We start from the raw sequence: 23,268 nt of genomic DNA, 5'->3' as shown, positions 1-23,268 counted from the left end.
GCCTCTGACATTTCTAAAGCAGAATTCTCTTCTGCTACGTTTTCTACACTGGGGATGGAAGGTAAAAGGTCTATATTCTCCCCCCTCGACCTTCCTGAGTACCCACCTGGTTAGCTTGGATTTGGTTGAGATGCCAATAACAAGGACCCCAAACAATGGTGTAAACAAAGTAGAAATAGATTTCTCTAGAAGAATATTCCGCAAGTAGGGGTGCCTGGGTGGCTCATTTGGTTAAGCCTCTGACTCTTGATTTCGGCTTAGGTCATGATCTCAGGGTGGTGAGATGGAGCCCCCTTTTGGGCTTAGCACTTAGTGGGGAGTCTGCTTGAGATTCTCTCTTTCCCTCTCTGTCTGCTCCTCCCCCTGCTTGAGCTCTCTCTCTCTCAAAAGAAAGGAAGAAAGTAAGAAAGAAAGAAGAAAGAAAAGAATATTCCAAAAGTAGGAAGTCAAGATCAGGTTGTACAAGATCCACAGTATCAGAAAACTAGGATCTTTCTATTTTATTACCCAATTCATATGACTTTTGTTCTCAAGGTCCTCTATTGCTGCTTGAGTGTCACTATCAGGATTCCCAGCAACAGGAAGGAGGAGGGGGGAAGAAGCAGGATTTCTTTCTCCTTGTAGGGGGATATCTGGGAAATATTCACAACACTTCCACTTAAATTTCCTTGTCCAGACTTAGGTACATAGCCAGGCTGCAAAAGAAGCTGGAAAATATAATCTTTTCAGTGTGTGGTGATCTCTCCCTAAACTACAGCCAGAATAATCATTTGTTTTCCCGTATAATTTTTTTTCACAGGCTTCCCATTAATGAATTAATTAGCAATCCTTCAGTTTGGTGTTTAAACTCTTCATAATAAGCCCAAACATATTGTTCCAAATTTATTTTGCATTACTCTTACACGCGCACACACACACACACACACACGCATTTCAACCATATTAAATTCAAAAATGTTTATGAACACATCTCTTGCTTTTCCTTTCTTGTACTTTTTTCTTTGTGGTTTTTCTCACCTAGTATCTTCCTTCTGCCATTGCTTATTGAAATCTTATTTATCGAATAAAACTAATGACAAATTCTTTCCTAATTCCTACATAGTATATGAATTCTGTTCCTTTGATTTTTTATAGCATTTGATTTGATCTTTTACATGATACTTTGGAAATTATTATTATTATGCCACTTATATTACATTTTGACTTGCCTTAACTCCTTGTAGACAGTGAACTCCTTGAAGAGTCAAAGATGTATCTCATCTCATTTATTTCCTTATATATTTTCTGAAGCACCTACTTTCTGATTTTTGCATAGGAGGTACATGAAATAGAGTCATAAGATTTAACTAAAATTAAATTTCCACAGAAGTTTATGCTTAATTCTTAAGCACTATGGAAAATAGCACCATTTTATGGATTTTTTTTTTTTTTTGAATTAAGATTACAATATGTTTGAAGTATGGATTTTGGAAATAACAGCAGAGGACTCAGAATGTCCTGATGAAAGTGACTAAGGGTCACAGTGGAGCTGAATATATCTATCCTCCTCAGAGGGTACAGAGGAATCCATTTGTGTGTGGAACCCAAAATTTCAGGGAAGATATTCAAGCATGTCTCCCATCAGTTCATCTAGAAAAAGGTTCTCCTGAACCAATGTGATATTATAGGATATGACCACAGAATGTGACCCTAGGAACCCTATGAAGTGCCTTGTGAATCCCCAAGGAAGTAAGTTATCCACACAAACGTGCCCTAGTTTTCCTATAGGTCTGTTATTTTATTCAGTAGTCACTTAAGGAGAATTCTACTCCCTATTTAAAATCGGAGATTAGGCTTTCTTCTGACAGTGGTAGATTATTGCAGAAGAGAATTCTGGATAAAACGTCTCTTGTGTGGGAAGGAGTGGCCCCCAGACTGTGCAGGAGAACCAGGTCTTTATGTGTTAGTGCTGTATGTGACAGACCTAGATTTAAATCCATGCTCTACCACTTTGTGAGTTTGGGAAAGTTGCATAAATCTTTGAGCTCTAAACAATATGTGATGTATGTATACTGCCTGGCATTATAATAAATGTAGTTATTAAATACTGGATGCTGCAGATTAAGACAAAAATCGTAACACAAAATCACCAGGGATGTGTGTGGAAGGTCAGAGAGACAGGTTCCAAGAGAACTGACAAGGTAGAAGTTGTCTGGTGGATTTAGATCCTATGGGACCTCCAATCTTAATATTCATACCTCCAGAATTAGGCATAGCCATAGACAGCACTGTAGAACAGAAACCCTCTCTGTTGGCAAGAAAGTCTTAGGAAGGAAAAGAGAAATGCAGAGGCAAGTATACCTAGTTTATTCTTTCCTTACTTCCCGGTCATGGCAGCGAGAGGAAAGGGACAGGAGAGACCAGGAGTGTCACCACAAGTCTGTGTCCATCTCAGAGGCAGGGAGTCCTCAATCCCTGACAGCCCTCTTCTCAACTTTATGAGTTCACTTCCTCAGTGCTAACCTCTGCTCCCTTGGATCATTCCTCCTGGGAGCACTGTGGGCATTGGACACTGTCTGCAGTGGTTCAGAAGAGTATGTAATCAAACCATCTCCGTGGTTTAAAGGCTGAAATCTTATACCCTATTCTATATCTCAGCCAAAATATATGCAGCCACATATCATGTAAGAAATTCTGCCTTGAGGACAAGTGCTGGAATAAAACACATAAATACCTTCCACCTGGGTGTCCCAGTCAGTTGAGTGTCCGACTGTTGGTTTCCGCTCAGGTCATGATGTCAGGGTCATGAGATGGAGCCCCGCATCAGCTCCGTGCTCTCTGCAGAGTCTGCTTGGGATTTTCTCTCCCTCGCCTTTGGCCCCTACCCCCTCTCTCAAATAAGTAAATAAATCTTAAAAAAAAAATACCTTCCACCAACAAAATGCCAGTAATATAGTCACCCCAGATTTGTCCTCTGCATTTATTAAATTCCCTAGGAGAAATTGAAGTTCAAAAATAGAACTGCCTTACAAATTCAGGTCAAAGATTATAATTCTGAAGATACCAACTGTGAAATAAAATTGTCTTGACTGCATGAGTAAAAGCCCAAAGCCCAAGATTCTTAAATTGGATTAAAATCCAGAGTTATTCTCTCCAGTCTGTTATTCTGCTCATTTTTCCCTAGAGGTTCTTGATGCCTGGGTAAATGTTGAATTCTGCTAGCAGTTCCAGTCTGAAATATATCTCATTGGAAGGGACACGGTTTTAGGGCCTCGGAAGTTGCATACTAACACAGTGGATTCAAGGTTAGTCCTATCACAGATTGTTTCATGGCCTTGAATGAAGTTGATTGGTGGTGTTCTGACAGGCTTGATCAGTAACAGTTAAAACTAGAACCTCATTAGTGCCTGGTAGAGCAGTTGGGGAACCAGCTCTCTGGATTTTCAAAGCAGTGAATATATGATCCCATGCTCTGAGATAAAACAGACCTAAAGTCTTCTCTGTAGTCGAATTCTTTTCACAAGGCTGACTGCGGTACCTCATTCCCATTTTCACTTGGAAGTCACCTCTTCAGAGAGAGCTTTCCTGATCCCATCGCAAATCTCCCTAATCACATCTCTTTCTAGCTTTTTAGAACCTATTGCTTTCTGAGATTGTGTGTCTCTCTTTTTGTTTTACTTGCTCCTAAAATATAAATGAAGGGAAGGACCCTGTTGTCTTATCCTCAGGGACATCCCCAGTGATGAGAAGAACTCCTTGGATGTAAGAGTCAACCAATCATTTTTGTGGAACATGTGAATGGAAAAAAAGCAGAACTCTCCTGTAAGACCTTCCCATTCACCAACGTCTCATCTCTGTTCCTAAGGGAAAAAAACTGCCTTTGATTTTGTTTTTAATTTTTCTGGGTATTATTTGTATTTCTTGATATGTCAGTGAAGGAAATTATTTTGACTCCCTGCTCTAAATAATGAGATACTTTAGCTCAAATTCGCTGTGCTTCCGCCTCCTGAGTGTTGTTAGTAGTATGACTTTGAATACTTCAGATTAAGTGCTAAAATTATTTTCTTCATCGTGGTGGATGTTATTAAGTGACTCAATACCCACTTTCCCATTAGCTTTGATTCTGCCCCCTTCATCTTGTCTAGAACATGAACATAAAGTGGGGAGGCACAGCAGTCATTCTCTGGCCCTGGAATACAAGAAAGAGAGAGAGAGAGAGAAAGAAAGAGAAAGAAAGAAAGGAAAGAAAGGGAAGGAAGGAGGAGGGAGGGAGGGTAGGAAGGAAGGGAGGGAGGGAGGAGGAAGGAAAGGAAGGAAAGAAGGAAGGGAAGGAAGGAAGATTCTAGCTCTTCATGAAATTATTGACAAGATGTACCAGCCCAGAACGGAGGCACACACGCTCACATGTATTCTTATTACTCTTTAAAAAAATTTTTTTGTCTGGTGGATTTAGATCCTATGGGACCTCTTTGTGGGGCTCGAACTCATGACCCCAAGATCAAGAGTCACATGCTCTTCCGACTGGGCCAGGCAGGCACCCCATATTCTCATTACTCTTAATCTTTGTTTTCCTGTAACTTACAGTTGAACACATTACCAACTGATACATACAACTTTGAGCCATAACTCTTGACTCCCCATTATGCAGAATGAGGGGAAAAGCATTCCTGTATCAATCTCCTACATTTTTCTCTGTCAGTTTCTCTCCGCTGTATCATTATTTTGCTATCAGAGTTTATAACTTTTACATGCTATTCTATTATGATAATGAATTCTCCTAGGATTTGCCTTCAGAGTTAATCTAAAATTTGATAAATAATGAACAGCAATATAATTATGTAAATATCAGTCACAATTAGAGCTTCATATTATGATTGGACTCAGAGACAAAAATAATTATAAGCTACAAAACCTGTGCAGCTCAAAGAAGAATCTTAAATTATAGTCAACTGTAGTCTTATAGTTTGATTTGGTTTGTTTTATATCTGGGCCATCCCTTTCTATTATAGATTTTTTTCTGAAGTATTTGTCTTAATTTTTCTCATTATCGTTTAAAAAAGGCCTTTTTTTTATCATATCACTAATTTTTAACCCAGTTTCTTAACCTCCTTTTTGAATGTAAGTATTTAAAATATTTCCAAATTTGTACATAGAGATACACGATTTCATTCTCCTAAAACCAGCATATGACATTGTTTTTTCTTTCCCACCCTACCAGTAGGTATTTTTTTCCATCTTTGCCTACTTATGTATGTAAAAATATTCCAAAATTGAATTGATTTGCTTATCAAAAATTCTAAACATTTTTTCTTAGTTTTAAATTTTTTTCTTATATGAATTGTATGTTCTCAGCCTTTGTGCATTTTATTAAGATAACCTTCTTCAACCTTCTATTTTTTTATTTATTTATTTTATTATGTTATGTTAATCACCATACATTACATCATTAGTTTTTGATGTAGTCTTCCATGATTCATTGTTTGCGTATAGCACCCAGTGCTCCATGCAGTACGTGCCCTCTTTAATACCCATCGCCAGGCTAACCCATCCCCCCACCCCCTCCCCTCTAGAACCCTCAGTTTGTTTTTCAGAGTCCATAGTCTCTCATGGTTCGTCTTCCCCTCCGATTTTCCCCCTCATTCTTCCCTTCCTGCTATCTTCTTCTTCTTCTTTTTTTTTTTTTTTTAACATATAATGTATTATTTGTTTCAGAGGTTCTGGTCTGTGATTCAACAGTCTTAACACAATTCACAGCGCTCACCATAGCACATACCCTCCCCAATGTCTGTGACCCAGCCACCCCATCCCTCCCACCCCCCACCACTCCAGCAACCCTCAGTTTGTTTCCTGAGATTAAGAATTCCTCATATCAGTAAGATCATATGATACATGTCTTTCTCTGACTGACTTACTTTGCTCAGCATAACACCCTCCAGTCCATCCACGTCGTGGCAAATGGCAAGATTTCATTCCTTTTGATGGCTGCATAATATTCCATTGTATATATATAGCACATCTTCTTTATCCATTCATCTGTCGATGGACATCTTGGCTCTTTCCACAGTTTGGCTATTGTGGACATTGCTGCTATAAACATCGGGGTGCACGTACCCCTTCAGATCCCTACATTTGTATCTTTCGGGGTAAATACCCAGTAGTGCAATTGCTGGCATGGTAGCTCTATTATCAGCTTTTTGAAGAACCTCCATACTGTTTTCCAGAGTGGCTGCACCAACTTGCATTCCCACCAACAGTGTAGGAGGGTTCCCCTTTCTCCACATCCCTGCCAACATCTGTTGTTTCCTGACTTGTTAATTTTAGCCATTCTGACTGGTGTGAGGTAGTATCTCATTGAGGTTTTGATTTGGATTTCCCTGATGCCGAGAGATGCTGAGCACTTTTTCCTGTGTCTGTTGGCTATTTGGATGTCTTCTTTGGAAAAATGTCTGTTCATGTCTTCTGCCCATTTCTTGATTGGATCATTTATTCTTTGGGTGTTGAGTTTGATGAGTTCTGTATAGATTTTGGATACTAGCCCTTTATCTGATATGTCATTTGCAAATATCTTCTCCCATTCTGTCAGTTGTCTTTTGGTTTTGTTGACTGTTTCTTTTGCTGTGCAAAAGCTTTTTATCTTGATGAAGTCCCAATAGTCCATTTTTGCCCTTGCTTCCCTTGCCTTTGGCAATGTTTCTAGGAAGAAGTTGCTGCGGCTGAGGTCGAAGAGGTTGCTGCCTGTGTTCTCCTTTAGGATTTTGATGGATCCCTGTCTCACATTTAGGTCTTTCAACTGTTTGGAGCCTATTTTTGTGTGTGGTGTAAGGAAATGGTCCAGTTTCCTTCTTCTGCATGTGGCTGTCCAATTTTCCCAACACCATTTGTTGAAGAGACTGTCTTTTTTCCATTGGACATTCTTTCCTGCTTTGTCAAAGATTAGTTGACCATAGAGTTGAGGGTCCATTTCTGGGCTCTCTATTCTGTTCCATTGATCTATGTGTCTGTTTTTGTTGTTTTGGCAATGTTCTTAATCTAATTATAAATGAATATACACTGTTGCTCTTTATTAGGAATAAAGCTGAAGTTTAGTTCAGTCAAGATGGTGCTGAGTTTATGCTTTGATGCATCCTCCTTTGCTACAAAGATGCAACAATGATGGATAAAATATAAAAAAGAGAAAAGAACCATAAATGGACTCATTTGCAAACGCAAATCATCTTGGCACATCAATTTAAGATTTCAAATACTTAAAGACTAAGAGAAGTTTCTCCACTTTCAGGGAGGAAAAAGTAGAAAAAAATATTTAACTTTCCACTTCATCTTATTCAATTATTTGTTTTGGAGGGCGATGAATAGTAAACATTAATATTTTAACCTTTTTTTTTTTATCTTTTTAGAAGTTTTTAAGATGTTAACTAAATGGGCATTTACCCTCTCACTAGCATGTATTTAGGATCCCAGAAACAAAATGAAAGAATAGGCCATAATATTCTGAGCTATTTTCAGACAATCCCCTAGCAAAGTTGTGTGGTTTGTTCTCTTTGACAAATATAGACCCTGATGTAAATTTCTGTGCTTTTTCCTAAATTGTTTTATTCTTAGCACTTTCATAGAGATTAAGACTTTCTTTCTCTATCCCTGAACCCAAGAGACATTTTAATTTTAATTGAAACTCTTAAAGCTCAAAATTCTATTACATACTTTTAAACTCATCTGGTGATAAGTTTAACAAATATACAGTCTAATTTCTTCACTCAGACTTTCAAAAATTGAAGATCTGAAGAAGGATGAATTTCAATAGGAGATGAGCAGAGTGGTATTTTTTCTTGTAGTAAGAAAATATTTTGGGCAAATTCAGATTATTAGTATTTAATGCTTTTACATCTCATTTGTCCCAGTATAATTTTCTTAATAAGAATATAATTCAACACCTTAAGTGTAAAACTGTTAACTTTATTGTTTTACTTACGTTTTTGACATTCTAAAATAGTTTATTTCAGTTAGGATGGTGCTGTACATTCATGCTTTGATGTATCTTTCTTTGCTACAAATATGTAGCAATGATAGATAAAATACAAAAGAGAAACAACTGTAAATGGAGTAATTTGCAAAAGCAAATCATCTTGGTATAAACTGTCCAAGGCGCAGCAATTTGAAATTTTAAGCACTTTAGACTAAGCTTCTCAACTTCCAGGGAGGAAAGAAAGTAGGCTACATACAGAGGAATATGAATCAGAATAGCTTTGTCCTTCCCAACAGCAACACCAGAAGGTATTTAGAGAAGATCGGGTGTGTTCAGGGTGGTATGGCCATAGACAAGAAGGTATCTAGGTAATGTAGGTTTCAAAGTTCTGAGGGAAATTTCTCACTACAATTATATACCCAGCCAAAATGTCAATAAAATTAAAAGGTGATATGAAGACATGAGGCCTCTAGAAGACATGATTCACCAAACAAGGGTAAGAGGAACACATATGGTTTAGGAAACAACATCTGCCACATGGGAAAGAAGTCAGGGACTCCCCAGGATGGTCAGAAAGGGCGGGAACAGCACAACAGCCTTGTGTTCAGATTAGAGGGAACTGATTATAATTGAATCGAGTGAAAAAACTTCTGGAATAGACCCAGGCCAATGAAACTGATAGAATACTTGATGAATCTCGGGATGCCTGGGTGGCTCACTTGGTTGGGTGTCTGCCTTCGGCTCAGGTCATGATCCCAGGGTCCTGGGATCAAGTCCCACATTGGGCTCCTTGCTCAGTGGGGAGCTTGCTTCTTCTCCCTGCCACTCTCCCTGCTTATGCTCTCTCTCTCTGACAAAGAAATAAATGAAGTCTTTATTTATATAAAAAAAAAAGAGAATAGTTGATGAATTTCAGTCTCTTGAAAGGAAAATTAGACAACTAAAAAATACCATAACAAAGAAAAGGGGGGTGGGTCGCGGAGCAAAGATTAATTTTTCTGCAGGAAGGAAAAGTAGCCATAGTTCACTAAGTTATAAAAAGCACTTGCATGTCATAATCATATAAGCACTCAAAACTGATGAGACTGAAACTCTATTTGGGAAGTTAACAAGGGAAGAAGGACTAATTCTCTATTGCTATAATAAAGTAGCACAAATTTAGTGGCCTCAAACAATCCCCATTTATTACCTCGCATTTTCAGTGCTTCAGGAATGCAAGCAGAGCCTGGCTGGATCCTTTGGTTGGGGTCTCACAAGGTTCCCTCAAGGTGCTGGCTAGGCTGCATGGTCATGTGAGGAAAGACCCGCTTCCAAGTTCCCTCAGGTGGTTAGAAGAGCTCATTTGCTTCCTTCAGAGTTAGTAAGAGAGCATCTCTGACCTGCAGAAGTGCCTGTGCCCCTCTTTTAAGGGATTTTATCCAATTAAGTCAAGCCTACCTAGGATATTCTTCCCTTTGATAACCTCAAATTCAACTGATTTGGGGCCTTAATTGCATCAGTAAAAATGCTTCACCTTTGCTTCTTCTATAGGTTAGAAGCAAGTCACAGGTTCTGCCTGCACTGGGGGGAGAGATTATATAAGGTTATGACTTCTAGAGGGTCAGCACGAAAGGGTATGTGTATGTGTGTGATGAAGGCAAAGGGAGGAAGGAAGGCTAAATTCTCACCCTTTGTAGTGACAAGTCAGTGTTGGTAATGCTTAAAACTGGAGAAATCAAGGGGCTTCTGGCTGGCTGAGTCAGTAGAGCTTGTGACTCTTGATCTCAGGGTCATGAGTTCAAGCCCCACATTGAGTGCAGAGCCTATTTTAAAAAAATGGAGAAATCAGCAATATTAAGAGATATAGAGGTAAATCTTAAAATAATCTGCTAGAAGAGGGGGAAGGTTGTTTTCTTTGAAAAGAAGGGTATGCTAGGGCAGGGATGGCAACTGCTACTTTTCACAGGAAACTTTGTATAATCATAAGACTCTTATAAACTAAGTCACTGCATAAATTTGATATAAATAAAAACAGTAAGGGAAGAGAGTAAGAGACTTTTCAAGAATTCATGAAAGACCCAAGTTCTTAGGGAAAAAAAGCACATTTTAAGTTACAGGCAGAATAAATAAATATAAATATTCAACAAGACAGATTTTAATGGAGTTGTAGAATATTTCTAAAAGTACAGAAGTTTCATATATGGATTAAGATAAAAAATATGAACAATGCTTGGAACATAAAAGTAGACACTTTAATAATATCAAGAATGAAGGAAAAGAAAACTTTAAAGTTATCACACAGATAAGGCAGTTATCTACAAAGAAATGACAATTAGAACAGACATCTTAATAAAATAAATGTGAAAAGAAAATGGGGAACCATAATATAAATGATTAAAAATTGTTAATCTCTCATTTTATACTTAAATAAACTTGAATTCAAGAATTAAGTTAAAATAGGGCGCCTGGGTGGCTCAGTCGGTTAAGTGTCTGCCTTCAGCTCAGGGCATGATCCTGGGGTCCTGGATGAAGTCCTCCATCGGGTTCCCTACTCAGTGGGGAATCTTCTTCTCCCTATTCCTCTGCCTCTCCTCCACTTGTGCACGCTCTCTCTCTCTCTAATAGAGAAATAAAATATTTTTTAAAAAACAAGTTAAAATAGAGACATTTCTAGCTATCTGAAGATTAAGAGTTTAAAGAAAAGATTTTTCACTAGCAGAAATACTGGACACAGGAAAAGTATGGGAAATGTGTGAACTCAAAAATTAATTAAAAAAAATGTCAGTTACTTATAGTAGCTATTAATTACAATAACCTTGGGAGCCTAAAAATGGTAGAACTAAAAATCCAGACCAGAATAAATTATATTGGCATGAAAATGCTCAATGAATAAAGAATGCTAAATCTTATGTTTTGTTTGAGAGTGGGACAGAAATTAGAAACCTATACTTGGTTAACTTACAGATAATTATTTATATTAAAAATTAATAGTAATTAAAGCTATATACAACTATATTTTAGGTCTTCAGTCCTTGTTCATCTTATAATTAAAAATTGGAACCCTTGTACCAATCTCTCTGTTTCTCTCTATCCCCACATCTGCCAACTCCCAGCCCCTGGCAACCACTTTTCTATTCTGTTTCCATGGGTCCTACTTTTTTTTTAAGATTCTACATACAAGTGATACCATGCTGTATCTATCTTTCTCTATCTGGTTTATTTTACTTAGTGTAATGCCCTCCAGGTTCATCAATGTTGTTGACAATGACAGATTTCCTCCTCTTTAAATATTGAATAATATACAAAATATAATGTATAGAATATATTATATATAGAATATATAATAATGTAATCCAGAAAAAAATATATATATATAATTTTTTTTTTTCTGTTCCATTCATCCATCAGTGGACACTCAGGTTGTTTCCATCCTTTGGCTATTGTAAATAGTGCTGCTATGAACTGGGAGAATGGATATCTTTTTGAGATACTGGTTTCATTTCCTTTGGATATATAAAAATGGGATTGCTGGATCATATAGTAGTTTTATTCTTAACTGTTAAGGAACTAACATAATGTTTTCCATAAACTGACTGTATCAGTTTACAATCCCACCAACAGTGCACTAGGGTTCCTTTTCTCCACATCCTTGCCAGCATTTGTTATCCTGTGTCTTTTTGACAAGAGTCATCCTAACAGGGATGAGGTTGTATCCCATTGTGGTTTTGATTTGCATTTCCCTGATGATTAGTGATGTTGAACACCTTTTCAAGTACTTGTTGGCCATTTTTATGTCTTCTTTGGAAAAGAAGTCCTTTGCCCATTTTTAATAAGGATATTTGTTTTTTGCTATGGAGTTGTATGGGTTCCATGAAACTTTTTTTTTTTTAATTTTTTTATTGTTATGTTAATCCCCATACATTACATCATTAGTTTTAGATATAGTGTTCCATGATTCATTGTTTGTGCATAACACCCAGTGCTCCATGCAGAACATGCCCTCCTCAATACCCATCACCAGGCTAACCCATCCTCCCATCCCCTTCCCCTCTAGAACCCTCAGTTTGTTTTTCAGAGTCCATTGTCTCTCATGGTTCTTCTCCCCTTCCGATTTCCCCCCCTTCATTCTTCCCCTCCTGCTACATTCTTCTTCTTCTTTTTTTCTTTCTTAACATATATTGCATTATTTGTTTCAGAGGTACAGATCTGAGATTCAACAGTCTTGCACAATTCACAGCGCTTACCAGAACACATACCCTCCCCAGTGTCCATCACCCAGTCACCCCATCCCTCCCACCCCACCCCCCACTGCAGCAACCCTCAGTTTGTTTCCTGAGATTAAGAATTCCTCATATCAGTGAGGTCATATGATACATGTCTTTCTCTGTTTGACTTATTTCGCTCAGCATAATACCCTCCAGTTCCATCCACGTCGTTGCAAATGGCAAGATCTCATTCCTTTTGATGGCTGCGTAATATTCCATTGTATATATATACCACATCTTCTTTATCCATTCATCTGTTGATGGACATCTTGGCTCTTTCCACAGTTTGGCTATTGTGGACATTGCTGCTATAAACATCGGGGTGCACGTAGCCTTTCGGGTCCCTACTTTTGTATCTTTGGGGTAAATACCCAGTAGTGCAATTGCTGGATCATATGGTAGCTCTATTTTCAACTTTTTGAGGAACCTCCATACTGTTTTCCAGAGTGGCTGCACCAGCTTGCATTCCCACCAACAGTGTAGGAGGGTTCCCCTTTCTCCGCATCCCCGCCAACATCTGTCATTTCCTGACTTGTTAATTTTAGCCATTCTGACTGGTGTGAGGTGGTATCTCATTGAGGTTTTGATTTGGATTTCCCTGATGCCGAGCGATATTGAACACTTTTTCATGTGTCTGTTGGCCATTTGGATGTCTTCTTTGGAAAAATGTCTGTTCATGTCTTCTGCCCATTTCTTGATTGGATTTTTTGTTCTTTTGGTGTTGAGTTTGATGAGTTCTTTATAGATTTTGGATACTAGCCCTTTATCTGATATGTCATTTGCAAATATCTTCTCCCATTCTATCAGTTGTCTTTTGGTTTTGTTGACTGTTTCCTTTTTTTTTTAATTTTTATTGTTAAGTTAATCACCATATATTACATCATTAGTTTTTGATGTAGTGTTCCATGATTCATTGTTTGTGCATAACACCCAGTGCCCCATGCAGAACGTGCCCTCCATGAAACATTTTTTTAAAGATTTATTTATTTGAGAGAGAGAGAGTGAGCAGAGAGGGGAGGTGCAGAGAGAGTCTTAAGCAGACTCTGCACTGACTATGTTGTGTTTGATCTCACAATCCTGAAATCACAACCTGAGCCGAAACCGAGTCAGATGTTTAACTGACTGCACCATCCAGGTGCCCCTCCATGAAACATTGATTGAGACTTTCAGGTAAACCAGTAGTTTTTGTTTTTTGTTTGTTTGTTTAGGGTGGTCTTCTTAGAATAAAGAATACTTTCAGATTTGTGTTGATCAGTTGTCCATCTAGAAAGCCTATAGTAATTGATATGATCAAACATTTTGGAGAGAATTGTCCCAAACTCTGCTGCCAATATTAGTATGTAGCCTAAGTTTATGATTGAATGTAAAGAATGGATTAATGTAAATGCCTAGAAATGTCTGTCTCTGTCAGAGGGCTTCCAATGATAGTCTTGCTTTCTCTGATATTTCTCTATCACAATACATTTAAAAAATTATTTGCATTATCATGGTACTTTAGAGTCTATTCTGCTTGGAGAAAGAGCTATGGTTGTAGTCTAGAGATACAGGAGCTTTGCTTATTTTTAGCATTCTTCAGAAATTGAAATAAAATCCATGTTTTGAACCACCTTTAAAAATCTTCTGTTTTGTTAATGGGATTACACTTAAGTGCTTTATTCAACTTATGACTTTTCATTTCCATAGAAATATAGGTCTTTCTATAGGTGCAGCATCTTGTTAAGCTCAGTAGATTCAAATAGTTTTGTGGTGTCATCTCCCTGTCAGCTAACAAAATCCTTAGAAAATGCAATTATATAGATAGAGATACATGTCCAGTAGGTTCCCTTTCCTACCTATATCTATAGATGTAACTGTGTTTATGAATCAATAACCAAACTGAAAAAAATAAGATTACCTTTGATTGTTATAAAGCTACGAGGAATTTTTGGAACATGAAACACATGTGAAGTCATTTGAAGAAGGGAACAGCTGTCGAGATGTAACGGGAGGAAGCCTATTTCAAAATGTGGGAACACATTGCAATGTGCTCCAAATGTGGAAATGGCAGAAGCGTGGCCCAGGTGCCCTTGGGCAACTGACAAGGTAATGGGCTGCTGTCGGAACATCAGGTGGATCAAAACCTCCTCCAAGCCTCTCTCCTTCGGCTCAAGAGGCAATAAGCAGAGATATCTGCTATTAGGCATGTGCTATTGGGTGTGGGGACTTAGGAAAAGGAAGACAGAGAGCCTCAAGTGACTGGTGCCAGCAGGAGGAACTGGGAGCACCAGGCCAGGAGGCCAGGAAGAGGCACACACTGGGCGGTCGCATATCCTCAAGGCTGGTTGGAGATTGGAAGTCCCCTGAGTGACGAGCCGACTCTAAAACCTAAGGAACTCCAAGATGAAATGGCTTTCTCGGAGCTGACTTGAGGACATACATAGGTTGTGTTGAACCGGTACTATGAAACTGAAACATGTCCCAGTGTTGAAAAAGGGACTTTTGGGAAGTTGCAACGGATAGCTTGAGGTTCTCCAGAGATGCATGAATGCGTTTCTCATGCGTTTACTTCGCTACTATTCAGTGAAGCTTGTTGTTGGGTAAGACCTAAGATTCATGTGATTCCTCTTTCACAGTTCAGATCTTGGAATTGCATGAGCACTGGCTGTGTGTCAGACTCAGTACATGTGTCCTCTCATTGATACAGGACAAGAGTTCCCATCTGCCCGACGAGGAAACAGGGACATGCAGCTAATAAGCAGTAGAACTGAGACAAAAAACAGGCATTCTTAGCCCCAAATTGCTACATTTAAGTACTTAAAAGAGGGGCAAGGTGAACATAAAGTAGCAGCAAAAAGGGAAGAAAGTTGGGAAGTTTTTTGAGGTGAGAATGATTTTTCTGTGCCAGGAGTTAGTGAGGTGAGGTGGGAGAGGGCGTAGGTAGTTTGGACTGCTGAACAGCTAGCCCAGCAAGCAAGGACAGTGGGGTGGTAAGCTGGATTGAGTGCCAATGAACATGTGGACTCTACATAGATTTTCTTTATTCGGTTGTTTCTTATCAGATTCAAGTTAACACATCTGAAAAGTATTCTAGCTAGGAAAACTTTGGTGCTTTGATCACCTAAACATTTTCATGCATGCACTTCATAGTAAGATTGTGATTTATTTGGTTCTCATGAGGATCTTAAGTTTTATTCGTGTGTGTGCATGTGTGTGTGTGTGTGTGTGTGTGTGTGCGTGTGACCCTGAAATGACTGATATGTTTTTTAGCTTTGGTGTTTCTTAGTTAATTAATGTGTATATTCAAATAGGTAGCCTGATCTTGACTAGGTCTGGATGTTTTCTTTCTTTCACATAGCAGATCTATTTAGGGTTTTATATTTCCTTTTGGCAATTCAGAAATGTACAGGGTGTTCTGTTTCTCCACTTTCAGGGCTGAAGGAGTTCTACTTAGAGATCAAAAAGATGGATTACACTGACAAAGGAGGAGAGGAATTAGGAAGTCAAGAATTAATATGGGTTTATTGGAAACACGAATAAATATAAACCCAACTACTTTTAGGAACCTGTGTTTGATTACTTGATAAGGGAGCACTAAATCGTGTACCTTTTTTCTGTAATCAGAAGTCTCCTGGATTTTTTTTTGTTGTTGTAGTAATTAGCAGATATACTTAAAACATGGATTTACTCTCAACATCTAATTTAAGTACATTTTATTTTTGAAGGCAATTAAATTTTGAAACTGAGATACATTTTCAGCATGAGATATTATACTCTGAAATATTTTACTCTTCTATCCTGATATTATTTGAGGACATCTAATCTCTCTTTGTATGTTTTTTAATATTGTGCAGATGGGGAAAGAAAGCAGAAGGGATTTTGCTTTAGCCTAAATACCATGTTTAGGTCATCATCTCTCTTATGTTTTTAAATTGAAATAACTTTAATTTATTTAAGCAGCATTTATAATACAGCGTTTTGAAGATAAACAAATGCCATGATCATCTTCCAAAGGGGAGGCTAATCAGTTTGCTAAATAGAGACAGACCAACATGCCAGTCACCGTAACTTGTTTTATACTTTGCTGCTGATAGAGTGTAAGTCCCCACAGCATATGATAATGTTTGAAGTGTGAGAACACAGTTTTTCCCATTAATTCTCCTTTATATCACCACCCACATCAGATATGCTTTCCTGCAGTTTACTGTTGGCTGTATGCTCAGAATTTAAATTGCTAAGGGCCTGTTCTCCTTCCTGAGGATATTACAAATCTCACCACTCCTCATTGCAATTGTATGGTGAGGGCAAGCTTTCCTTTTCCTGCTACTGTGTGTTTGAATATCTGACTTTTATGGATAAACAGGCTGCAGTGTTACATGTGCTGTCTGCCTTCCAGGTCATCACGGATGCGAGGAAGAGGGTTGTTTGTTTAAGTGCAGGTATAAAGCCAGTTAAAAACGAACACCCTGCCACACTCACAGGATTTCAGATATGATCGGAAAATACTGAGGAAAAGAGGGGTGAGATCCTCTTTTGGTTTTATTCATTTGATAAACAAATATTTATTAAGCATCTACTTGCATCAGCCCTGATCTAGACACTGAGAACAACAACCCCTGTCCTCACGGAGCTCACATTAAACTAAATATATTAGATGTTTAAGTGACATCTAATGTAAAATATAATAGAAGGTAGAAATAGGATAGAAAATAGAATTTTTCTGTGGAGAAAAGTGAGTCAGGACTTGATGTGAGGGCTGGCGAAATGTTAGCCAGATGGCCAGGAACGACGTTGCAGAGAGGGTGACGTCTGAGTACATCCTGAAGTGAGTCGCAGGGAATTACTGGAGGAAGGGAGCTCAAGCCCACAGCACTAAACTGTAATGGCCCTGAAGCAGGTGTGTGCCTGGAAGGTTCAAGAAACTGTAAGGAGAGTGGTGTCACTCAAGAAAATTACGTAAAAGAATAAGAGCTGAGGCCATCAAAATGGAAGAGCTTTGGATGGGGTGCCATATAGGCCTTTAAACTTTTAAGGTGCTCCAGAAAATCCCTGGGAGCTTGGAGCAGGTGTCTGACGAGGTCTGTCTTGTTTTTACAAAACTGTTCTGGCTCTATGCTTGGGGAAAAAAAAGGCAAGGGCAGGAAGAAGGGAGAAGAGTGGTGGACTTCGCTCTCTAGCCTTTTCTTGCTGCCCTGTGCCCCACAGGGCTGACCTGTATGACCTATATTAACCACTAATTGGCTTCTTTGACTCTGGCTTGCATTGGGTTCAATTAATGAGAGACACTCGCGGGGGAGAGTGGGAGAAGAGCAAGCTTTCTCTGTTTATTACCCTCTTCTCCTGCTGTTTCAGGTCCCCGTTGGTGGTTCATGTCCATCCACCAGGGCCACAGTTCCTGCCGGTGCCTCTCTCCATGTAGCTGCTTCTCTGATTTCCTGTAACAACTCCTTGGCCTTTCTAGATAGTTCCTTGACTAAATCCTTCTTATTCATATTTGTCATCTGTTTTCTGCCTGGAATTGCCTGGTGTACCAGATACGAGGCCAATCCGTATTCCAGGGAGATATGATGATGATGTGGTCCAGGTTGATGGCAGTGAAGTGGTAAAAAGTGTTTGAATTATGGACATTTTGAAATCAGAGCTGATTCAATTTACTACTGAGCCCAATGTGGGGTGAGGTGTAAAAAACATCTAGGGGATGCCTACATTTGTGGCCTGAGAAACTAGAATAATGGAGTTGCCTTTGAGTATACTCTCTTGAAGTTCAGGGGAGAGAGCTAAGCTAGAGATACAAAATTGGAAGTTATCTATGTAGAGATGGGTTTTGCACTTTGATGTAGGATGAGATCACTTAAGGGATTGAGTCCAGACAGAAAAGAATTGAGTCTGTTCTCTTTTCTGTCTAGACTCAAAGGCTGAGTCCTGGAGCAGCCTGATACTTAGAGACTGAGTAAATGAGGAATCTGAAAAAGAAAGTGAGAAGGAATTATGCAAGAGGTGAAAAGCATTCCAAAAGACTGTGTTATTCCTGAATACAAATGAAGAATCTATAGAGTAAGAATGGATAGACTGCTCTGTAAGGTTCTGATAAACTAATGCTGGCTTTCAGTGTAAATTACTACAGTTTAAATAGACATACATGTATATATATACATAGAAGTTTTTGATACATGGATTAAAGATACTCAAAGAGGCATATTAAAAGTATGTCCCACAAATAATAATGGCATTTCAATTAGATGCATTTCAGCTGTCCTCGGTCACCTGAGACACTGTGACCCTCTTACAAGACCGCTTGTATTTAGACATATATGCATTTCACAGCTTAACATCCTGTCCAGTGTCATCTATACTATTACCCCCAAAGAATTCAAGTGTCAGGAAAAAAAGTTAAAACTTACCCCCACAGAAGTAGAAGTTTCTGCAACAGGGAAACAACAGCTAAAGGAAGTCAACTCAGTGACTCCAACAGGAAAAACTCATGGATTTAATGGTATAAGGGGGACGGGATGCTGCCTGTCAGCTCATCCCAAACAATTAAAAAGTGAGGAACAAGAAAGGCAGCTTGGAGCTCCACCTGAGTTTGGGAAACATGTTTGCAGCTATTGCAATTAATTTAGAGAAGAATTTCAGATAAGGATAGCAACCATAGATTGTTGTTCATGGCTTTAAAATTCTTAACTCTCCATGTCATTAAAAATATTTATTTAAAAATAACTAGTGATTAATTTAGCTCAGTAAAAATACTCAATAAACTTATTTTCTTGAGTTTTAATTGATACATAAATTTTTCAGCTCATTAGAAATTCACTTTTTATGAAGTGATTCATTAATCATTACAAACATGCTCATGTGTGTCACCTTTCTGTAATTAAATTATTTTGCCAAATGAGCTATTACTGTGTAAAAGATTGGCTTCAAAACCTAATTCAATGCTAGATTAGTGAAGTCTCTTCCTAAGGGACTTGAGTTAGAAAGCTAACAGGGATCATGTAATGTATAAAAGGAAATTTATATTTACTGTATGATACTAATTTTAATAATCTACACACAAGTGCAAAAGTGACTAATAAAAAAATTGGTATTCACAGTCGTATGTGAAGGGTTTGATTCTGTTCATTTCAGGTGTTAAGGATGCAATTTTCTAGGACCACACTTGGATTGCATTTAATTTTACTGTAAAATTTGAGAGAAGACCTGTGATTTTCTGATTATCCTCTTTATAATATTATCTCTGTTTATTATGTTCTACATGGTATCCATTTCTCCATAGGATTATAGTTTCCACAAGCACACTGAAGATTTGGAAGATCCCTCTTACCAACCAGTTTGCATTGGTTCTTTTCACATTAATCTTTTGCTAGCTTTTTTTCTAATCTCTATCAAAAATGTTTAGCATGCTTCCATTTATTTTAAAAAGTACATGGATAATACAGATCACAATTACAATGGGTTAAAACACATCAGATATGTTAAAATCCATGAGGTCATCATGATTTATTTTTTAAGAAGCTCATTGTTTTGAATACAGGCAGATAAAGGAAAAGAATCAAGGATTTACCCTGTAACTGTACTTCTTAGTGACCAAAGAACTGCTGAGGGGAAGTTTACCTTTAAAAAGATAAGTGAAGCTAGACAGCATTAAGACAATTGATCACAGATTATAGGCTTAGTGAAGTTACATATTAAGTGCATATTATCCTGTAGATTTTTGTCTAGTAGATAAGCAAATTGTTCCTGCCCAGTGGAAGAGATAACCTGAAAGATAAAACACCAACCAGTTTGGAATATAATCTAACAAACTGACTCTATCATTCCTTTATTAAATTGATAATAAATTCCTAGCACGTCAAAACATTCTTTGAACCTCTTTTTTTTTTTTTTTAAATGTGACTATAGCAGTCTTATATTTGAAGCTCAGGAAGCAAACAACTGCATTCCAAAACCGCTAAATATGCAGGTCTTAAAAAATGAAGGTACTTTTTAAATTGCCGTATTCACTCCGAAGCCTGTCCATCTTCTTCAGCATCCCAAAGATGAAGCACATGTTCTGCTCAGCTGTAGAATAAAATGGCAGACACTCTGCACCACTGACATCACAGGACAGTTGCCTATAACCCTAGACTTCTGACACTGGGCTCCAGCTGCACTTTCTCACGGGTCATCATGCTCAGCTGGGAGAGCAGTGGTCTGAGAAACCTCTAGATCATGCTCACACTGTGCCACCAAAGTTGGGTCCATGGCCGCCTCTGGTGGGGCAAGAGTAGGCATGATGACAGACTCCAAGTTAGGGTCTCCAGTTAGTTTTCTAGAAGCCACAGGAAGGGCTTTTCAAAGTTGTAGTGACTTTTGGCAGAAATGTCATAGTGCTGAAGGTTCTTCTTTTGGTGGAAGACAATAGATTTTGCCTTACCTTTTCTGTCCTTAATGTCTACTTTGTTACCCCACAGCACAGTGGGGATGTTTTCATGTACTTGTACCAGATCTCTATGCCAGCTAAGCACATTCTTGTAAGTAATCCTTCATGTTACATCAAACATTATAATGGCATACCGGGCTTGGATGTCCTAGCCATCTCTCAGCCACCAAATTTCTCCTGACCAGCTGTATCTCATACCAGGAACTTCATAGGTCCTCTGTTGGTATGGAACAAAAGAGTTGGACCTCAACACTAAGGTGGCTACATGCTTCTTTTCAAATTCACCAGTCAAAAAAAAAAAAAAAACAAAAAACAAATTCACCAGTCAGATGATGCTTCACGAATGTAGTTTTTTCAGTACCATCGCCAACCAATACAAGTTTGAACTGGACTTGGGGTTCTCCTTGGGCAGCCATTGTGCTCTTGCTTCTAGAAGTCTCTCCAGCCCATCTGACTGAGGCTGAACCACTTTTTATATATGGCTGTTTTTCTGCTTAATTATGAGTAAAATCCTAGATGTGTGTTTATGTTAAATTTGCATGAAAGTCATGATTTTACCTTTTTGAAAAATACATTCAGCAGCATAAGTAATAAAACTAGTAAATGAAGAAATGATACAATCAGTATTCTGAGTTGCTTTGCAACTCCTAATGAATGAATGGATCTAGGCAATAATCATTAATTGCTAATGGCATCACCTACAAAAAAGAGAGTTAGGTAATATGTACCTTGTGGTGGAAATATACCATATCTTCTATGAAGCAGTCCTGCCAAAAGTACTGACCTGGATCTGAAGATACAGGTCACTGAATGAATTAGGCTTCTGGAAAATTTGCATTGTGTTATTAATGATAATTAAAAAAAACCAAACAGCCCTTTTATTTTGTCCTCTCTCTGTCCCTTTCAGTCTGAGCTAGTAGTGCTCTGCTGGTGAACATTTTCAAGAACCTTGCCTTTCAGTCATGTACGTCTAGGAATTCACTTCATTAGAAAGAGGACCCCTCCTTCACACATCTCCCTGGATATTCCTTTTTTTTTTTTAAAGATTTATTTATTTATTTGACAGAGAGAGACACAGTGAGAGAGGGAACACAAACAGGGGGAGTGGGAGAGGGAGAAGCAGGCTCCCCGCCAAGCAGGGAGCCCAACATGGGTCTCGATCCCAGGACCCTGGGACCATGACCTGAGCCGAAGGCAGACACTTCCCTAACTGAGCCACCCAGGTGCCCTCCCTGGATATTCCTATCTCAAACGTGGCTTCTGCTCAGCTGGCTGAGGAGATCTGTGAGTGGCATGCTTAATCTTTGGTGTGTCTGAATACTTAGACCTACTGATTTTTCTCAGTTATTAGTGAAACTATTCAGTGACACCCTCAGTTGTTTCTCTAGAGCATGATTTCCTGGGAGTGGTCTTGTAATTTCAGCATCTCTTGCAATCTGAATAGGCTGAGGTTCCCAAAGTGTCAAGTCCTGATTCCTTTTAAATAATTCTTCCCTGAATTTCTCCTTTTCCTCTCACATTTTCTAATGAGCAGCAAGAAAAAACAAAACAAAACTATTCACACCTTCAACACTTGACTTGGAATCTCCTCCACTAAGTATCCACATTTCTCATTTAAAAGTTTTGATTTCTACAGAATGGCAGGCCACAGTTCTGCTAAGCTGTCTGCCACTCCATTACAAGGATTCTCTTTCCCAGACAATTGAGGAAAGTCTACAAAGGAAGGAAAGAACAAGACAAACAGAAAAACTGGCCTTTGAGGAAGCAGAATTGATCGAACAACCTCTCCTTCTCCCCTTCTCCCCTCTTACTGACCTACAAAAACTTAGGAATACATTGTATTCTACCCAGAGGATGAAATTCTACATAGGAAAAAAAAAAAAAAAAAAAAAGGAGCTGAAAGTTGCCAGTAGTGTGTTGCTCATTTTCTTCTAAGTTCTCACCAGCAGCACCTTTAATGTCTATATTCTTTCTACCAGCAGTGTGCTTATGATTTGGGGATTCTTCAAAGTGATACATGTTTTCTCTACCATGCTCCTCACCTCCTTCTGTATCCTTCCTATAAGAATCATTATTATCCAGGGCGCCTGGGTGGCTCAGTTGGTTAAGCGACTGCCTTCGGCTCAGGTCATGATCCTGGAGTCCCTGGATCGAGTCCCGCATCGGGCTCCCTGCTCGGCAGGGAGCCTGCTTCTCCCTCTGACCCTCCCCCCTCTCATGTGCTCTCTCTCATTCTCTCTCTCTCAAATAAATAAATAAATAAATAAATCTTTAAAAAAAAAAAAAAAAAAAGAATCATTATTATCCATATTTCTACTAAAGGTCTGCTTAAGTCACTCTAGGCTTTTTCTGTCGTGCTCCTCAAAATTCTTAAAGCTTCTGCCACTACCAAGTTCTAAAGCCACTTCCATATATTTAGGTATTTTTACAGTAGCACCCTACTCTCAGAACCAAAATCTGTGTGAGTTTTCTGTTGCTGTTGGGTCAAATTACCACAAACTTGGTGATTTTTAAATTATACAAATTTATTATTTTACAGTTTTGTAGCTTAGACATCCAACATGGATCTCAGGGGGCCAAAATCCAGATGTCAGCAGAACTGTGTTCCTTTCTGGAGGCTTTAGGGGAGAACACATTTCCTTATTTTTTCCAGTTTATGGAGGCTGCCCACTTTTCTTGGCTCGTGGGTA

At 38.6% G+C, this 23,268-nt stretch overlaps 1 long non-coding RNA gene and 1 pseudogene across 1 annotated transcript in view; one reads left to right on the top strand and one right to left on the bottom strand.

Annotated features, from left to right (window-relative positions):
- The window catches only part of LOC118518305 (uncharacterized), a 221,610-nt gene that overhangs the window by 196,658 nt on the left and 1,684 nt on the right, over positions 1-23,268 (top strand). The window lies entirely within an intron of this gene.
- Positions 20,237-20,994, bottom strand: LOC118518323 (GTP-binding nuclear protein Ran-like; annotated as a pseudogene).

This window comes from Halichoerus grypus, chromosome 14 (assembly GCF_964656455.1).
Source record: "Halichoerus grypus chromosome 14, mHalGry1.hap1.1, whole genome shotgun sequence".
NCBI lineage: Eukaryota > Metazoa > Chordata > Mammalia > Carnivora > Phocidae > Halichoerus > Halichoerus grypus.
The sequence above is the reverse complement of the archived record's forward strand: the minus strand, read 5'-3'. Positions and strand labels throughout refer to the sequence as shown.